Source organism: Sturnus vulgaris, chromosome 13 (genome assembly GCF_052056855.1).
Source record: "Sturnus vulgaris isolate bStuVul1 chromosome 13, bStuVul1.hap1, whole genome shotgun sequence".
Taxonomy (NCBI): domain Eukaryota; kingdom Metazoa; phylum Chordata; class Aves; order Passeriformes; family Sturnidae; genus Sturnus; species Sturnus vulgaris.
In genome coordinates this window covers 12,805,801-12,821,621 of record NC_142255.1, presented here as the reverse complement: position 1 = coordinate 12,821,621, position 15,821 = coordinate 12,805,801, and the positions used below count along the sequence as shown (strand labels likewise).

Genomic DNA, 15,821 nt, shown 5'->3' with positions numbered 1-15,821 from the left:
ACCATTGGCCCTTTTATGTCAGTACTATAGATAAGTGTTTATAATCACCTGTGAACAGGCAGTCAGCTTACTTAGGGTGCCTGTGTGAATTTAATTTGCTGCTTGTGAGTTGTTAATTGCAAAATCAGGTTGTCTTAAAATTCCAGGTGTTGAAACACAGGTAGAGCTGAGCCTACCACTGTCAGAGGTTACAGAGGGCAGCTGTGGAAGAGGACACATAGACAATGAGCAATGACATGAAAACACAGTCATGTGAGATCCTGATTTCCTCCTCTCTGCTGCACAGACACCTTCAATGTGTTGCTTTAGTAGTTTTGGTCAGGATGGGGAATGCTGAGTGCTCTCTGCAGGGCCAGACCACCAGCTCCAGCCTGGTCTGACATGTTGTGAGTCAGGCTGCAAACCACCACAGGTCCCCGTGGAGGGATTGTCAGTCACAATTTGGTGTTGGTTTCAGTTTTGGAGATAGTTTTGCATTAAGTTGCACCAATGGTTTATCATGGATTTGCATCAGTTTCAGGTTTTTCTCATGTACCCACCAAGTCCAGAAGCTTACACGTAGGAGTGCCCTTTTGATTTTTACATTTCAGCATGAATCCAGGAGCAGGAACATTCATAAAAATGCTAAGTAGGACCAGGCTCATGCCAAAAAATCCTAAGCACTCTGGCACAGCATTCCCCAGCCATGAAGCAGCGTATATTGGATATATAGATCTCATCTGGGTCATCACTGTGCTGGAAGATGGAGCAGCTGCCAGGTTTCTGTCTGCTGGATGGAGTCACTGAGTCTCAAGGTAGAAGAAAACTCCTACACACAATATTGTATTGGCAACTAAGACCCAGCCCCACGAGCTTGGTGCTGCTCTGAATGTATCACAGCCATTGATTGTCCTGGTTGAATAATCCTTGATTTCAGATGGAGCTCTGGTGAACAGCTCTGCCCATTGCACAAACAAGTCACAAGCAGAATATTGGATCTCAGGGCCGTATACTTCCTTTTGAGGAGCTCCCGTGTCTCCATCCTATTGCATCTGCAAACAGAAGGGAAAATAGGCAGTGCCCTGTCCATAGCAGGGTGCACCTATTGAAAGGTCAGTTGTGTTGGTGCAATTTGGGAAGAGACAAGCACCTGGAGAAGTAAGTGTGGGGATGACGTAATCTTTTAAATTTCATTTTTTCCTTGCTATCTTTTCAGGAAAGAACACTTTATCTTGTATACTGCTGCTCTGCTAGTGGTTCTTCAGCAAACTTGGCTACTTTGGATGACTCCTGAGACACTGGATCACTTGATATCTTGCAGGCTGTTACCTAAGTCTACAATGTTCACTTAGATACTGGAACAAAATCTTCAAACAAGGAAGAAATGGGCTGTCAGCAGCAAAACTCCTCCCATGAGTAAGTTCCTTATGGTTTTATTTATATTCTGCAATACAGTACAAGCTATGTGCAGGAGGGGCATGAAGCTCTTCCAGAAGCAGCAGTACATCCATACCTTCCCAACAGCAACAGACTGAGGGAGACCAGATCATGGTCTTGGATGAGCCCAGCACAAGAAAGCAGCTGTGCTTGGAGTGTACAGGGCACCACAGGCCACTGCTGGTCCTGGTGGGGCAGCAGTGGATGGTGGGGAGATGTGCAAAGCACTTTCTGGACCAGGGAAGTATTCTACAAGACATAACACAGTACAGGGCTGAGGAAATGGTGAGTGTCTGGAGACATGGCTGCTGCTCAGGCTGGAGGCTTTTAAAAATTAAGAGCATTGTGGCAGCAATTACCCATCCCCAGTCCTGCTCCTCCCTGCCCTCCTGCACTATGGACCTGTAGATTTTGGGATATTCCTCTGAGGCACTAAGCAGGTCTCTGGACATACAGTGAAGGCTCAGATCTTGCCTTATCTCAAAGTTAACCAGATTTCCACAGTAAAAAGAGGGAATTTTCTGCCAGACGTTGATGCTTTGGCCTCAGCTAAAGAAAAAATCCCAAGATTTGTGATCTCCTTGTCCCACTGGAGGGGCTGACAGCACTGAGGGAATGTGACCTGACCCCTCCTCTCATCACCCCCAAAAATCATGAGACAACCCTGGAAGTGGCAAGGCTACAAAACAAGTCCTGTTTGCTTTTATGTTGGGCTTTGTGGAAGCCACATTTTCTGCCAGTCTCTGCAACCAGAGAGCTGAAAACTGATTTCATTTATTAAGGATGGAAATATATGGGTAAACTCCTTGGGTAGGAGCACACAGTTCTGATTTTCGCATGAAAAAAAATGGAAAATCTTGCTATTCACAGCAGGATTGCTCTGTTTTTCCTGCTCATCTTGAACCTATATGCAGTGTGCTGTCTGCATGTTGTTCCCCAGCACGAGGTGGGGCTCCAGCCTGTGTGTACAACAGCAGGTGTCCCCCTGGAAGAAGGGGAAAAGAGGGAATTATGTACAGTAAAAAGAGGGACTAGAGAAATGCTAATTATTTTGTCTGTCGCTGGAAATTAAGTGGAATCTGCTCCTTTTTGAAAAGCTTTGCTGTAAAGTCTGCTTTAGTGACAGACATATCTCTGCACTGGAAAATCCTCCTGATGTGCTGTCCTGCCAGACTGCCACACCTCCAACAGTAACAGAGATTCATGTTGTGCAGTGTGTTTTTCCTCATGTAATGTTGGGAAGGAGAGGAGAGAGCCAAGGAAGCTGAGTCATTTATCTTCTTTGCTTGTCTTGATAATGAAATATTGCTGTTGAACTTTACCCTGCTTTTCCTGTTACTAATTTTATTTCTTTTTTTTTTTTTAATGGTTACCATTTAAGAAGCTCACAAAATTGCATTTTTAAAATTTATGACCGCGTAGCAAATATGTGCATATGCATTAATTTTGTTCAAGGCAAATATTTTGTAGCTGCAAAATTAATGTTATAGTGCAGTTTCAAAGTATGGCTAATGGTTGTTCAATAAAGCAGGGCTCGTGTTTTGCTCACCTTACAGCTCTTAATTCTTTAATTCCTTGAAACAGCCCTGCCTTGAAAGAGTTTGCCAGGTAAAAGTTAAAAAATGGTACATGTATATCACACAAATATGTATTTTTTATACATTTTTGTTTGTGCCATTAAGCTTTGAAAATTTTGTCCCAGTGAGTTGGTTCAGTTGGGTTTCTGCTGCTTTGCATGGCTTTTAGTTCCAGGTTTCAAAAGCAGGTGTCTATGAATGCTGTGCATTAAAAATGAGCCTTTTATCCATGATTCTGCTCTGGAGAGACTGAAGTGGATGTGAAGTGTTACCCTGAGGGTTACACCTCGTGCTGTTTTGGAGTCAGGGAACAATAACTGTTCAGTAAATGATAAATTAATTGACATTACTTGCATTTAAACTTTCATTTTTCTTACTATGTAAAAAAGTCTCTGCTAGAAGGATGAACTGGTGTTTTTAGCCTTTTTTACCAGTTTAAAGACAGTTGCCAATCTGGTACTCAAGGTTGGGGACATAACATAAGACAAATGACCAATGATGAGGGCTTGCTCATGTGATAATTGGAGAAAAGAAGTTGGAAGAATATTTTCAGTATGCTGAGGCAGGAATTTAGATGGTATCTGACAGCACTTGTTTACTTCTTCAAAGCTTTGTGTGACAGCCAGAAGAAAGCTCAGTGCTCATGATCTGGAGCTATTGCCTGATGTTTGGGATGGGGTATGTGCAAGATCACTGCTGCTAGAGGTAAAAAGCTGATCCCCTGGGACTCAAAAGTATGAAGTGTTGAGGAGCTGAGATGGACTGGAGCTCCAGGGCAGCCAAATGTCTGGGTATGTCCAAGTCACACTATTCATGAGGCCACTGGTCCCAGAAGTGGCTCCAGCCACAACAGACCCTGGGCTCATGTATGACAATCACTTGGCAAAGTGAGCAGTGGCAGCAGCCTGAAAAAACTGAATGGAGGGCAAATATATCCATTTATGTTGTTGTAGCCTCTAGGACCAAGAGCCATTGGGGAGGGATGGGGGGCAGTGACACTTTTTTCTCTGCTGAAAGAGGTGAACTGCCAAAATAAGGCATCTGTGGGATGGAAAAAGCAGTGCAGTGGGAAAGATAATTTCATGTGAAAGCTCTCAAGGCAGTACCGTATGTCTTCCATGTTTTGGGACTCGTTGCTTGGTCTCTGTGGGCTTTGTTTTGTGCCAGTTACTCACTGTGTCTCTCTTCAGGCATTTGCTTGGAATAGAGCTTGTCCCTTGCTGTGGGGTCATGAGATGCCCAGGAAAAGAGGGGCCAAACGAGGGCTGAGAAATCTTACAAGCACCACCTTGATGCTTATGATGGCATTGCCAGTATCATAAATATTTATAGCCAGATCAGTCATCAGATTTGTAACTCTGGTGGTAATCAGCGATACGACACCAGGGAGGGGTTTGGCTCAGTTTGTCAAAGTGTTTTGGTATTGTGAGAGTGATGAATGTCCCTGGGAAAGCTTTGTGGGGAAGATAACATGAGAGAGAAAGGCAGGGGAAGCGTGATGCCCTGCTGGGAGCATGGGGAGAGTGGGATTAGTGCTGCAGAAGATGGGCAGACAGCGAGCATCTGCTCTGGGCCACCAGGATCAGAGCACAGCAGGACTGAGAAATTCTTGGACCAGTTATCAAGGAATTGGGAAACTCCAGGATACTGTACTCATGGGGGATTTTTACTACCCAGACATCTGCTGGGTAAGAAATGCAGCTAATCACAGTGATAATGTACAACACTAATTCACTATAAATTCTCTCCCATATGTTTAGAATTGTATTTACAGTAGGAAGTGAGGGATAGTTATGAATCAAGGTGAAGTGAACTGCTGGTGCAGAGCCAGCCATGTATTGTGGAAAATAATGTGTGACAGACTTGAACAGAATCCTTCTGAAAGCATGGCTGTATTTCAGGTGTTTTAAGTAAAAAAAGTTCCTGTAATTACTGATAGCTTTTAAATGTGCCAATTGAACTACTCGTTTCTCCATAACCTTTGCTGACCTTGAAGCACAAGTTCAAAAGTGGACTTGATGAAGAATTATCCTCCAGATGAAACACATCTCCTCAGATCCAATTCTGCTGATGAGGAGGTGGAAAAGTGTTAAGAAAAAAATAAGAAAGGATCCATGATGCTGTGTGCTTAGCTCACCGGCAGCACATGAAAGGATGTTGTTTTATTGATATACTTCTATGGCCTTTCTCCTGTTGCAGGCAATAATTTTGCCCTCTAACTCACCATGGGCCCAGAAGAGCACTGTGAGCTCAAATATATCTAATATTGAGGGGGAAGGAGGTGGCTCAGCTGCCGGAGTTCAGGGCTGAGCACAGTTAGTTATGGATGAATTACAGTGCCTTTTCCTGCTGTTCAGCAATCCCTGCTCCCTGGCTGTGCTTGCCCCGCTGCCTCCTTGGTTTATTTTGGTTAGGATGTGTAAGCTGAGCTCTGGCTTCGGCCACTCACAGCCCGGGGATTTGCATAATGGCATTACTGCTTATTCCTCAATTACAGTCTCTGAATATGCAAATCTGTTGGTGCTGGTTACCGTAATCCGCCTGCCCTGGCAGGTCCCCAGCTGGGGAAGTTTTTGAGACATTTATTGGCAATGAGGGTTTTCCTCATGGGTTTCTTATTTCCAGCTGTGGGTAAAGGGGAAAACTCCTCAATCAGCTACCCGAAATAGAGAACAAAATTCAGGAAATTGAAAGAACATTTAAAAAAAGACCTTGAATGCTTTTTCCCCTGTCATTTTCCTCGTAGGAGCTCGTGTTCATGCTGGTGAAATGGGATGGGTCAGCTTGCTCTGTCCTACACACTGCAGCAGGGTTTGTCCTTGCAACAACTGTCCCCATTCCTCTCTTCCCTGGCTGCTGCCCACCTGAAATTTGGGTTCAAAGCAAGAGAGCTGAGAGAACAAGCAGTGGTTTTGAAGGTTGTCTGTCCACTTGGTGGCCTCCTGGCTCTGGAGGGGCTGGGACAGTACAAAGCAGGAGAGGAGGTCAGCAGAGGACTTGCAGAGTGGAGAGATGGGAAACCTCAACTCACAGCACTTGAGCTCCTGTCCCAGCTTAGACAAAAGACAGTTTGGTGAATTGTAGTGTTTTGCCATCTGCTGAGCTGTGTATAGATATCTAGAGCTGAAATTTCTTATCAAAGCATGACTTGAGTAACCTTTCCCATTCCCACTCCCAATATTTTTCTAGTAGTATTTTCAATAGTACTTATTTTTCCCCTTCATCTTTTCAAATAAGGGGGGAGAGTTTTTAAAAATTTTATTTTCGAGTAAGAGAGAGTCCAAACTGCCTGATTTTCTGGAAGAAATAGATTATAGCAGGAAAAATCAAAGCCTTTCAACAGCAAGGGTGAGATCCTGGAGTCATTGAAGTCCTACTTCCCAGGTTTTCTGAAGAGGCAGCATCCCACCCACCAGGCCCTGCAGTTTAACCTCACTCAGTGCTGTGAGGGTCAGCACTCCATGAGCTGAGACTCTTTCCTCACATCCAGCTGCTGGGCATCATCCTTATCTAACAGCTTCATCCCTCTCTGCTTGACACCCTGTTGCTCCCAGGGCATCCACAAGGCTCATGTTCTTCTTCCCTCAGCCATGGACCTGCCAGCTCCATCTGCAAAGGCAGCATTTGTTGAGAAAATCAGCTATTTTGCATCTGAGTTGATGACTGTGCTGTGAGAATGTCACTGTCACTCAAATCAAAATGTCCCTGGAGTTGGGGTATCCAGACAGATTTGAGAGAAACACTTCTGCCTGTGCATGGGAATATGTCCCATGACATTATGTGTTAATGGATATGATTTATTTCAGAAAAAAAAAAAAAAAACCAACAAAAAACTAGAAGAACAAAACCCAGGCAAATGTAGAACAAATGATTTATGGGAAACAAGACTGTTTGGAATATAAATACAGACAAGCAGCATATTTGTTACTGATGGTGTTATGTTCCCTGTGAGAATAAAACCATTTTGTAACTATTTGTCTGTGTCTTAAGCTTGCCCATATTTTGTCTCAAAATTTTTAATTTCTAATAATTCCATAGTTTCATTTCCTATTCTAATCTTTTTCTCAGGTCAACAAAAATGGTTTGATATCCATTTGTAAAAGGCTGCATTGTAATGTATTATAACATTCTGTTCCCAAACCAGTTTCTTCAGTTCTCAGGAGTTCCCCTGCAATGCTTTATCAGCCAGATGTGGGAGAAGATACCAGAAAACAAAGGTGTATATTTTACCAGGATCGGCTACTGAAAATGTCCTGAGCATTCCTGAGCTGTGTTTTGATGCCATACTTAGCAAAACTTGTCATGCTCCTTTCCTGCAAGATTAGTATGAACTGAAACACTTGGAAAGAAATTGTTCTTTGCATGTTTTTGACCCTTTAAAGGAGGAATGCTTTTGGAGCTTTTCATCTTACTTTCACTGCAGGCATTTCTACTGTTCAATAAAAGTAACAAAAAAACAGCCAGAGAACGAGATTTTAATCTTATTCTGTGATAAACTAGTACACATTAATAATTTTTCACTGTGTACAAATCAACCGTATCTTTTTTAGGTAAACTAGATTCCTGTAAGGGGAAGAATCTCCTTGGAACTGAAGAGCTATATTCAGGTCAAGTAAAGGACAGCATTGCATTTATGATTTTATCATCATGTACCTCTAATCTGGAAGAATTCCTCTACAAACCTTTAGGAATAAGAGGATAATCTAGTGCTCGGGTTTATTCAGTATTTGGCTTGCCTGTGGGAAGTATTTGGAGGTCAGTGGGAAGAGATGTGTTCATTATGTTGATGTTTGCAGGAAGCTGAGGTGATATTGCTAAAACGCTTCAAAGATGTAAAATGCCAAGGTTACAGGAATTCTTTATGTTTCAGAAAAGGTGCAGATAAAATATAACCATTCAGAAATACTGCAAAGATGGAACATGCAACTACTTTTGTATTCTGGAATAATATGGTAATGTAGAGCAAGAAGCAGTCCAGCAAAGGACAGGACATGAACGATGTCACCTGGTGTCCAGACTGTCCCACCTCTCTTTTTGTCAGCTTCCTTGTAGTAAAAAATAGTAGTCACTGTGAGACCTGAAATGCATTAACCAAGAGACAGATTTCCCCACATATTATCATCCTTGGAAGCTGTCTAGCCTTTCCATCTAAATTGTTTTATTCAAGTCTCCCCCACTAACAGTGGGTTATCTTTCCTAGTCCCATCAGTTTGCCATACATTATAACAGGTAGAAGAGAATAAAATTCTTCCAGTGAAAGTTCTGCTGCAGTGATCTGATTTACTTAAATATGTGATCAAACGAAAAAGCAGCTTCTGAAGAACACTTTAGAACAAAAGCAAAATCTGGCATCTTGTTAGATGCCCTCAATGACTGTTGTCTTACCAGAGGCTTTGATCACAGCTTCCTTCATGTCTTTCCATGCTGCTTACAAAGTTACTCTATGTAAAAATGTAGTGTGTGATTTACTTCAACCAAGGAAAGACAAATTCATTCTGAAGGTGGGAGATGGTCAGTCTCTGAGCTTGGGTTTGTGTGTAGATCTTGAATGATTTTGGAGCAGTTGCTCTGGAGAGGATGTCCCAAGTGACAGACAGCAGGGCCACACCACTGGCTACAGTGAAGGGGAAAGGTGACCTTCTGCAGTCAGGGTTCATTATTGCAGAGTTGGAGATGAATTTTCCCCAAAATTGTGTAGTATAGGGGGTGTGTCTGTGCTAACCCTTCCACCAGCCCTATCTGTGCACACTTTGAGCCATCTGGAATCTCTCATGGGCCAGGAGCCATACCTTGAAACACAAGAATCTTCTCCGGGGGAGCTGTAGTGGTTACTGAAGGAATTCAGCCTTTATTTAGTCCATAGGAGACTGTTCCCACCACTGCTGAGCTGCGGATACTGCTGTGCTACATTGCAGTGTTTCAGGAGGAAAAGTGGAGAATGACTTTTCCATGGGAAGCCATATGAGGGCATTCAGCCAGACAGCATGTAATTACCCTAGCTGGAGCTGGGCCAAGGCAGAGGATCTGTGGCTCCCCATCTGCAGGATTATTTCCAGCACTTCAAATGAGGGATTTCGATGGAACATGTTGAAATTAATGAAACAAAGTTAGTTTCTATCTGGATATCTCCTCCATCATACCTACACCAGACACAAATAACTCACCTGCCCTGGACTGCCCTTCAAAGGCTCGTCCTACAAGCCCAAATGAAAGAGCAGCTGGAGGCAAGGAACCTTTCCTGTTCATTCAGGTGAGTTGTGAAGTGGGTAATGAAAATGCTATTGTTTTCTGACATAGCCAGAATAGGTTATTCATGAAAATAAATTCTGCCTGTGACTCTTCCTCTTACAACACAAACCGTGGCTGTAATCCAGTAAAGCACTTTAGTCTGTGCTTAACTGGAAGTCTGTGAGCAGCCCCGCTGATTGCAAGGGATCAGCTCTCGTGCCTGAAGTTAAATGTGAGGAGTGGGAGCTGGCAGGTGGGTGATGAGCAGGGCCATTGCCCAGGGGCCCTGCCTTGTTATCCCTGATTATGTGGGTTTAGCATTCAGCTGGATCCAGCCCATTGGAACAAAGGAGTGGGATTAGCAGGCTTGCAAAGAGGGAGCAAAGCCAGAGGGCTCCAGCAGTGTCGAAACACAACTTTGTTACTCTGACAGAATGAATAAAAGTGAAGAGGAAGGATGTAAGATTGCTGTTTGCCACCCTGTTAATTGGGCTGAACTCATGCTTCATTAGTGCTACAATATGTTTCCATCTTAACAAAGCCCTGTTGGGTATATGGAGCCACTTCACTATCAGTAAAATGAAGCCTTATCAGAGAGCCCTGTAATTCATTTTGTAAGACAAGTCATGACATATATTGTGTTGAAATTGCACTGAAGAGACAGATTACTTGCTTAAGACTTGCTTTTCCTAATGAACAGGAAAAGATGTTTCCAAAACTAAGTTATTTATTGCATTGGGAGCTCTTCTGACCTGGTGCCTAATTACATCACATAGTCCTTTAGCTGTGTTTCAAGTAGTTCCTAAATAACCCAAATTGAACGGAGCTGCTTTTTGTCTTGCACATTCTCCCAGTGACACTGTGAAAATACCATCAAGCATTAAATTCCTTGTTTCTTGCCATCATTATGGTGAAGACTTTCCTGTATAAACAGCACAATTTCCCTGCAGCAGGAATGCAGCAAAAGCACGAGCACAACCCACATTCCCTGCTTGCAGCAGTACTGATTAAGCAGCACAGTGAAAACTTGACACAAGAGCAAGAAACAACGGGCACTGGCTTGTTCACTGCCCCGAGAAACCAAACCACTGTGCTCCCCAGCACCACCGTACCATGGGCAGAGCACACTTTTATAGCAGAGCCATGATAGATACTGACCTGGTGGTGATTTTTCTGTGTATTTCCTATGCTGGGAAGGAAGTTTGGATGTGACCAGGGCGTGTGCAGCAAAATCTTTTTCTTTTCATGCTTCTTCCTTGTACCATTCTCTAGCCTTTCTGTAAACATTCATGCTTACTCATGTTTTTCTACAGTAGACAAAAATATCCCCCTCTGTCCATTTTCATGCTATGTCCTGCATACCTGAGATGACCCTAAAAGAGAAATCATAGCAGCACAGTCTAATGGAGAAGAAAAATGGCAATGAGGTAATGTAGCAAGAACAACTGTCTGAAAGAACATCTCTGAACTGCTCACCAATTCTCGTTGCTCTTACAGCTCAGGCTATTTGTATTGTTATCCAGATCCAGGGCTAAGGGTATTTCTTGGTGTAACCCTGTGAAATCCATGGATTTTATCCCAGGGTGGCTGCAGTCATTCAAGTGAATGCTGTGGATGATGGCACAGCCTCACATTTGCTGCACAATTGTGCATCCCCAATGAAATCAGTACCAGCCCTGAGGATCCAGGGGGGTTGCACGTGGTCACACTAATCAGATCTGCCCCAGAGCTCTGAAATCAGCAAGGTAGTGCAAAATCAGCAACAATGACAACTGGGAACCAGAAATGGTGTTGCAGAAGGATTGGTATTTACTGCTGAAAGAGAAATCTTATTTTTACAGGCATAGAAAATGCTGTACTACAATATACTTGGAAACATTCTGTAAGATTTTGTTCCGAGATGGAAAAATGCCTTTCTTAATGCCTTAGGGCCACCATAAGACACAGTTGTTGGTTTTCATCAGGGTAATTTGAATTTGGCTCAGATCCCTTCTGTTTTGCCATGCAGCTGTAGAGAGTTTTTACTGAAATATAGGGATGGGACAGGATGGATCCAGGCAGGACAGGAGCAGCTGTTTTGGTAAGCTGGCAGAGCCAGCTTACAGTGATATAAAGTGATCACAGACCTTACATACAGAATAGGTGACAGCTCATGTTCATAACTGCTTGTGGTCAAGGACACACCATTCTCTGGTTGCTTAACCAAGTGATTTCCTCAGCTCATTTTTGTGTAGGCTACATATATAACCAAAAGTGAATAAAGAAAACTAATGGCAGTTGTAGGAAATTGTAGGGTTTTGTATATAGAGGCTATAAGAACATCTAATTTCCCATTCTTCTCACTGTGTAAGTGTGAATATGAAGGAAGTGACACGTTGTCAATGCTTCCCCACAGAATGAGTTCAACAACAGTACAACATGCAATCCACTTGCAAATGTCTTACCAGGTTATTCTGTGGGGGTTATTTAGACAGCCTTCCTGGGGTAAATTACAGGTTTTTAGAAAGTGGATGGTTGAAATTTAACATGTTGAGGAGCACAGGCACCCCTTCCACTTCCCAGTGCCTGTGACCTGAGTTTGCAGAAATGGTGGCTATCATTTGGCAGCAGGTATATTTTGCTTAACCTGTCATATGCCTTAACTCATCAGAGTGTTTTGCATCTGGGTTGGCTGTATCTCTGTCAAGCATTAACATGCATAAGGGTTTGCCAGTACTTAATAAAAATGCTGCTGAAAACTGCATTCTTTCACCTGTTTACTGAAGCAGATTATATTGTGTTTGAACTGTGTTTGAACTGAAGGTACACTCATGTGAAAACTCTTATATTCATAACCCACACCCAAGCAATAAGGAGCTCAGTTAATGAAAATCACTCAAAGGAAATCACTGCTCACCCCTTCCAAGATCAATTAGAAAGATTGTTCCAGCATCCCTAATGCTGCCATGCTGCTGTTGTACTGTTAAGCTACTCTTCTCTTTAGAAGACTAAGGTAAGGAATTTGACAATAATGTGAAATAAACCATTTATGATGCTATTACCACCATAGGTTTCTACAGCAAAGGACAACACTTGGACAGTGTAAATATATAAGGTCTCTGTGAGTCTCCCATTCAAATGAGCACAAGAACAGAAGATTTGGAACAACCAAAACTGGATTGGAGAGTCAGAGCCACCTTTTCAGATAAAGGCTGGCAAAGCACTTTCCCAGGGGGTCTTTCTTTTTAGAGGACACCTCAGTGAGGCTTCCAAATGCTCAGCAGAGCAAGAATCATCTGGAAGATGGCTGTTTCTCCAAAGAGAGAAGAAAACATCCTTTCTGGCAGTACCCCAGCAAATTCAGATGCTGTAACAGCACAGCAGATGGAGTCTCTGCCAGAGAAGGAATATTGTTGCTGAGTTGCATGAGCATGGCAGTGTGGGCAAAGCCTTGGCCGCTGGGACACTGATGTTCCACAGCCTTTGGAGATATATAGCAAATTATAACTGTTGGGAACCTGGCTTTGCTGTGGGTATTTCAGTTTTCAAATGTATTTGTTCTCCTTCCCTTTTTCCTCTCCTCTGGTGTCTCTGCTGACAGCAACAGGTTTCTCTCAGAATTTATTTTTCCCACTGCATTAATAAGTGGGCCTGAGCTTTAATGTGCAGAGCTGTCTGCTTGAGTTTCTTAATAAGTGGCAAAGGACTTAAAAGCTGAGAGTCTAATATTTATTAATAATGAGAAACCTTCAGAACCACTTCGAATATTTGTTTGATAGTAAATGTTCTGCCAAAAATAGCCAATTCTTAACTATATGAAAAAATAATATTGCCAAAGCATTGCTTCTCATTGTCAAAAATGCTCCAATCCTTCAAACAGCATTAGAGATATAATTCATTGACTTATGCAAATGAAAAATGTTCATAATCATTTTGGTAAATATTTCATCTAGTGTAAATACAGATCCATTTTAAACTGCAAATATATGCAAAGGCAGGTAAGGTTTATTCCAATCAGCTCACCACATAAAGAGCTGCAGCCTTTTTCAAGTGAATTTTCCTTCTATCCACATCTGGAGGCTAAAAGAGAGGAAAGAGAAGAGAGCAAACTTTTTTCTTCCTTGGTTGTGACTAAATCACTGAATAACTACTTTTTTTGCTCTTTACAGCAGCTTTTTTTTTATTCAGAGTGATTCATGTGCTGCATTATGAGGGGGAAAGCACCCCAGTCCAAAGAGCTAGAAAATAGAAGTGCTGATCTTCACTACTCCTGTGTTTAAATAAGAGGATTTATGGAGCACAGTAGGAAAAAATGAGGCATTGGTTCTCTTTAAAGTAAACCCCCAGTTTTTGCTCTCCAGCCATACATACAATTCATTCACCTGACACATTCTGATGCATTAGTTTGGCCATGTTAATTCCTTTGAAATATGTTCTATCCCACTGTACCTTCAACATCATAAACCAGTTGATTTAGCTTTGCATGCTCACATGTTCTTGGGAAGAGAGGACATTTCCCATTTGGCTTTGTAGCATTCACTAACCATGTCGTTCAGATTTCTTGTCTGAGCCTTGAATAAAAGCTTATGAACCTCTGACTCGTGTGATTACAGACGGGAAATGTCTTTTTAAAACACTGACATAGTTTGCTTTTATCAAGCCAGAAAACAGAGAAGCTCCTTCTAATTCCTTCCACTGATAATTTTTCTTTCTGTCATCCCTGAATGCTGCTGAGTGCTCAGTGCTGTCAGTGGCTGCTGGAAACCTCTCTGTACAGCTCCATCCCAGCTCTTCTTAGAGGCATCTCATTACCTGAAGTCCTGCACAAATCCAGGAAGAAGCCAGCTTCCCCTCTGGTTCCCCCTTGCAGAGCAATGTGGCAAAGAAGCTGACACAGGGAATGGATTTTCCCTCAGCCAGAAGTTGCTGTGCAGCAGAGCAGCAGGACCAACAGCCTGCCTTGTTAGCATGAAACTCCCAGGAAAGCTTGGGAAGTGAAATCCTGGTCACCAAGGACGTTTTACCAATAACTTCAGCAGACTCAGGCTCAAGCCCCCCACCCTCTCCAGCAGTGAGAGGTGGGGTCCTGCTGGCCTGGTGCTTTCCTCAGCACCTTCAGCCTTGTAATCAATCATGAGTCTTTAGATGCAGCTTTAGTCTGTCCTTAAGATTTCCTGGAAACCCTTAGGCAAGCAGATAGTGTCTAGGTGATTTGTAACACAGAAGAGGAACAGGCACATCTCTCCCATGGCAGAGGGAAACCATCACTGCTGCAGAGTTCCTCCTTCCATCTCCCTGTGGCTGTGGGAATCTGGGGAGCAGGGGCAAACCCTCAGTTCGCAAAATAAGAACAATATCCAGAGTGCAGGCTCTCGTTTGGATCTGCTGCCTGTCCCTAGTGAGGCACTGCAGGCTCTGCAGAGCTCCCAGCTCCAACCTGACGCTTTTTCCTTTGGCATCTTACACCATTCTATATGCTTTACAGCTGCACTCCAGATGTGCCATACTCCAAGATCTTGCTCCAAGTATTCCCCAAAGATGTACACAGCTTTTCCAATTTTTAAATATTAATGGAAGGATTAGCATCATTATTTGTTGGTTGATATTCTCTCCCCTGTGCACACATGTCTGAGCAGACACACGTAAATGGGCCGGGATTTTTTTCTCTTCTATGTGGGGCAGCCCCTAATGTTCTCACCCCCTGCTCCCATGAGGGATTTAAGCAAGAAACCACTCATTTAATTGCAGTTTTGTTTAAGATATCAACTTCAAAGTGCTTTCTACTATCTTAATGTGGTCAGCTGAGTTTTTCTGGTGATTAGACCAGAATGAAGGAGACCAAGTGCTGGGTAAGTCCCTGCTCTGGCCAGGCTTTAAGTGGTTTTTTTTCTTGTACAGAAGGATAAAGATATGAGCAGATCCCTCATTCCTGTTTATGTAGACCCATCCAGGAGTGCAGTAATCTTGCTGACCCTCCAGGTATTTTCTCATCAGGGAACTGAGTTTGGCTGATGATAAAACCAGAGCCTCAGTGATGCTGCAGTCCTTACCATAAGGAAAATAATTTCTGCCTTTTCCACCTTGTTGAATGCTGAGGAATTTCTCTGCAGATCAGAAAAAAACTGACAAGAGCATGAATCTCTCTGTTGTTCTGCCTTGTTAAAAGGAGAGGTAGCTTGTACCTCACTTGTTCCTCTGATAGTACCAAATCAGCCAACTACTGCAATAACATGAAAATGTCATTTCTTGCATGATAAATAGAGATGCTTCATCCTAGAAAGGATACCCAAGTGAAAACTTGCCAGTGAGATGACCCAGGCTCGCTACCTATCAAAGTCAAGCTCGCCGCCAGGCTGCTCATGGATTTCAGAAACAATCTAAAAGCAGAGCAAAAGCTCAGCCTGTACCTGAGATTGTCAAACCTGATGTGAACAGCAATGCTGACAACTCTCTTATCTTAGAAAATCACTTGTGAGGGTTTTGCATTTTGTTGGAGTATCCTCAGTGGTTTAGAAAAATAAATATAGATGTACTGAAGAGAAGAGGTTTGCTTAGGCAGCATCTTATGGTGCTTGGAGCCTCTGCACAAGATGATTCTTTTAGAGGTTTATGGACTTCTCC

General features: G+C 42.9%; 1 long non-coding RNA gene across 1 annotated transcript; it reads left to right on the top strand.

Annotated features, from left to right (window-relative positions):
• The first annotated feature begins 382 nt into the window (after positions 1-382).
• Positions 383-3,640, top strand: LOC148222251 (uncharacterized). Its single transcript, XR_015806535.1, has 2 exons — positions 383-1,091; positions 1,196-3,640. It is a non-coding gene; the product is annotated as an uncharacterized LOC148222251 (long non-coding RNA).
• Positions 3,641-15,821: the final 12,181 nt, after the last annotated feature.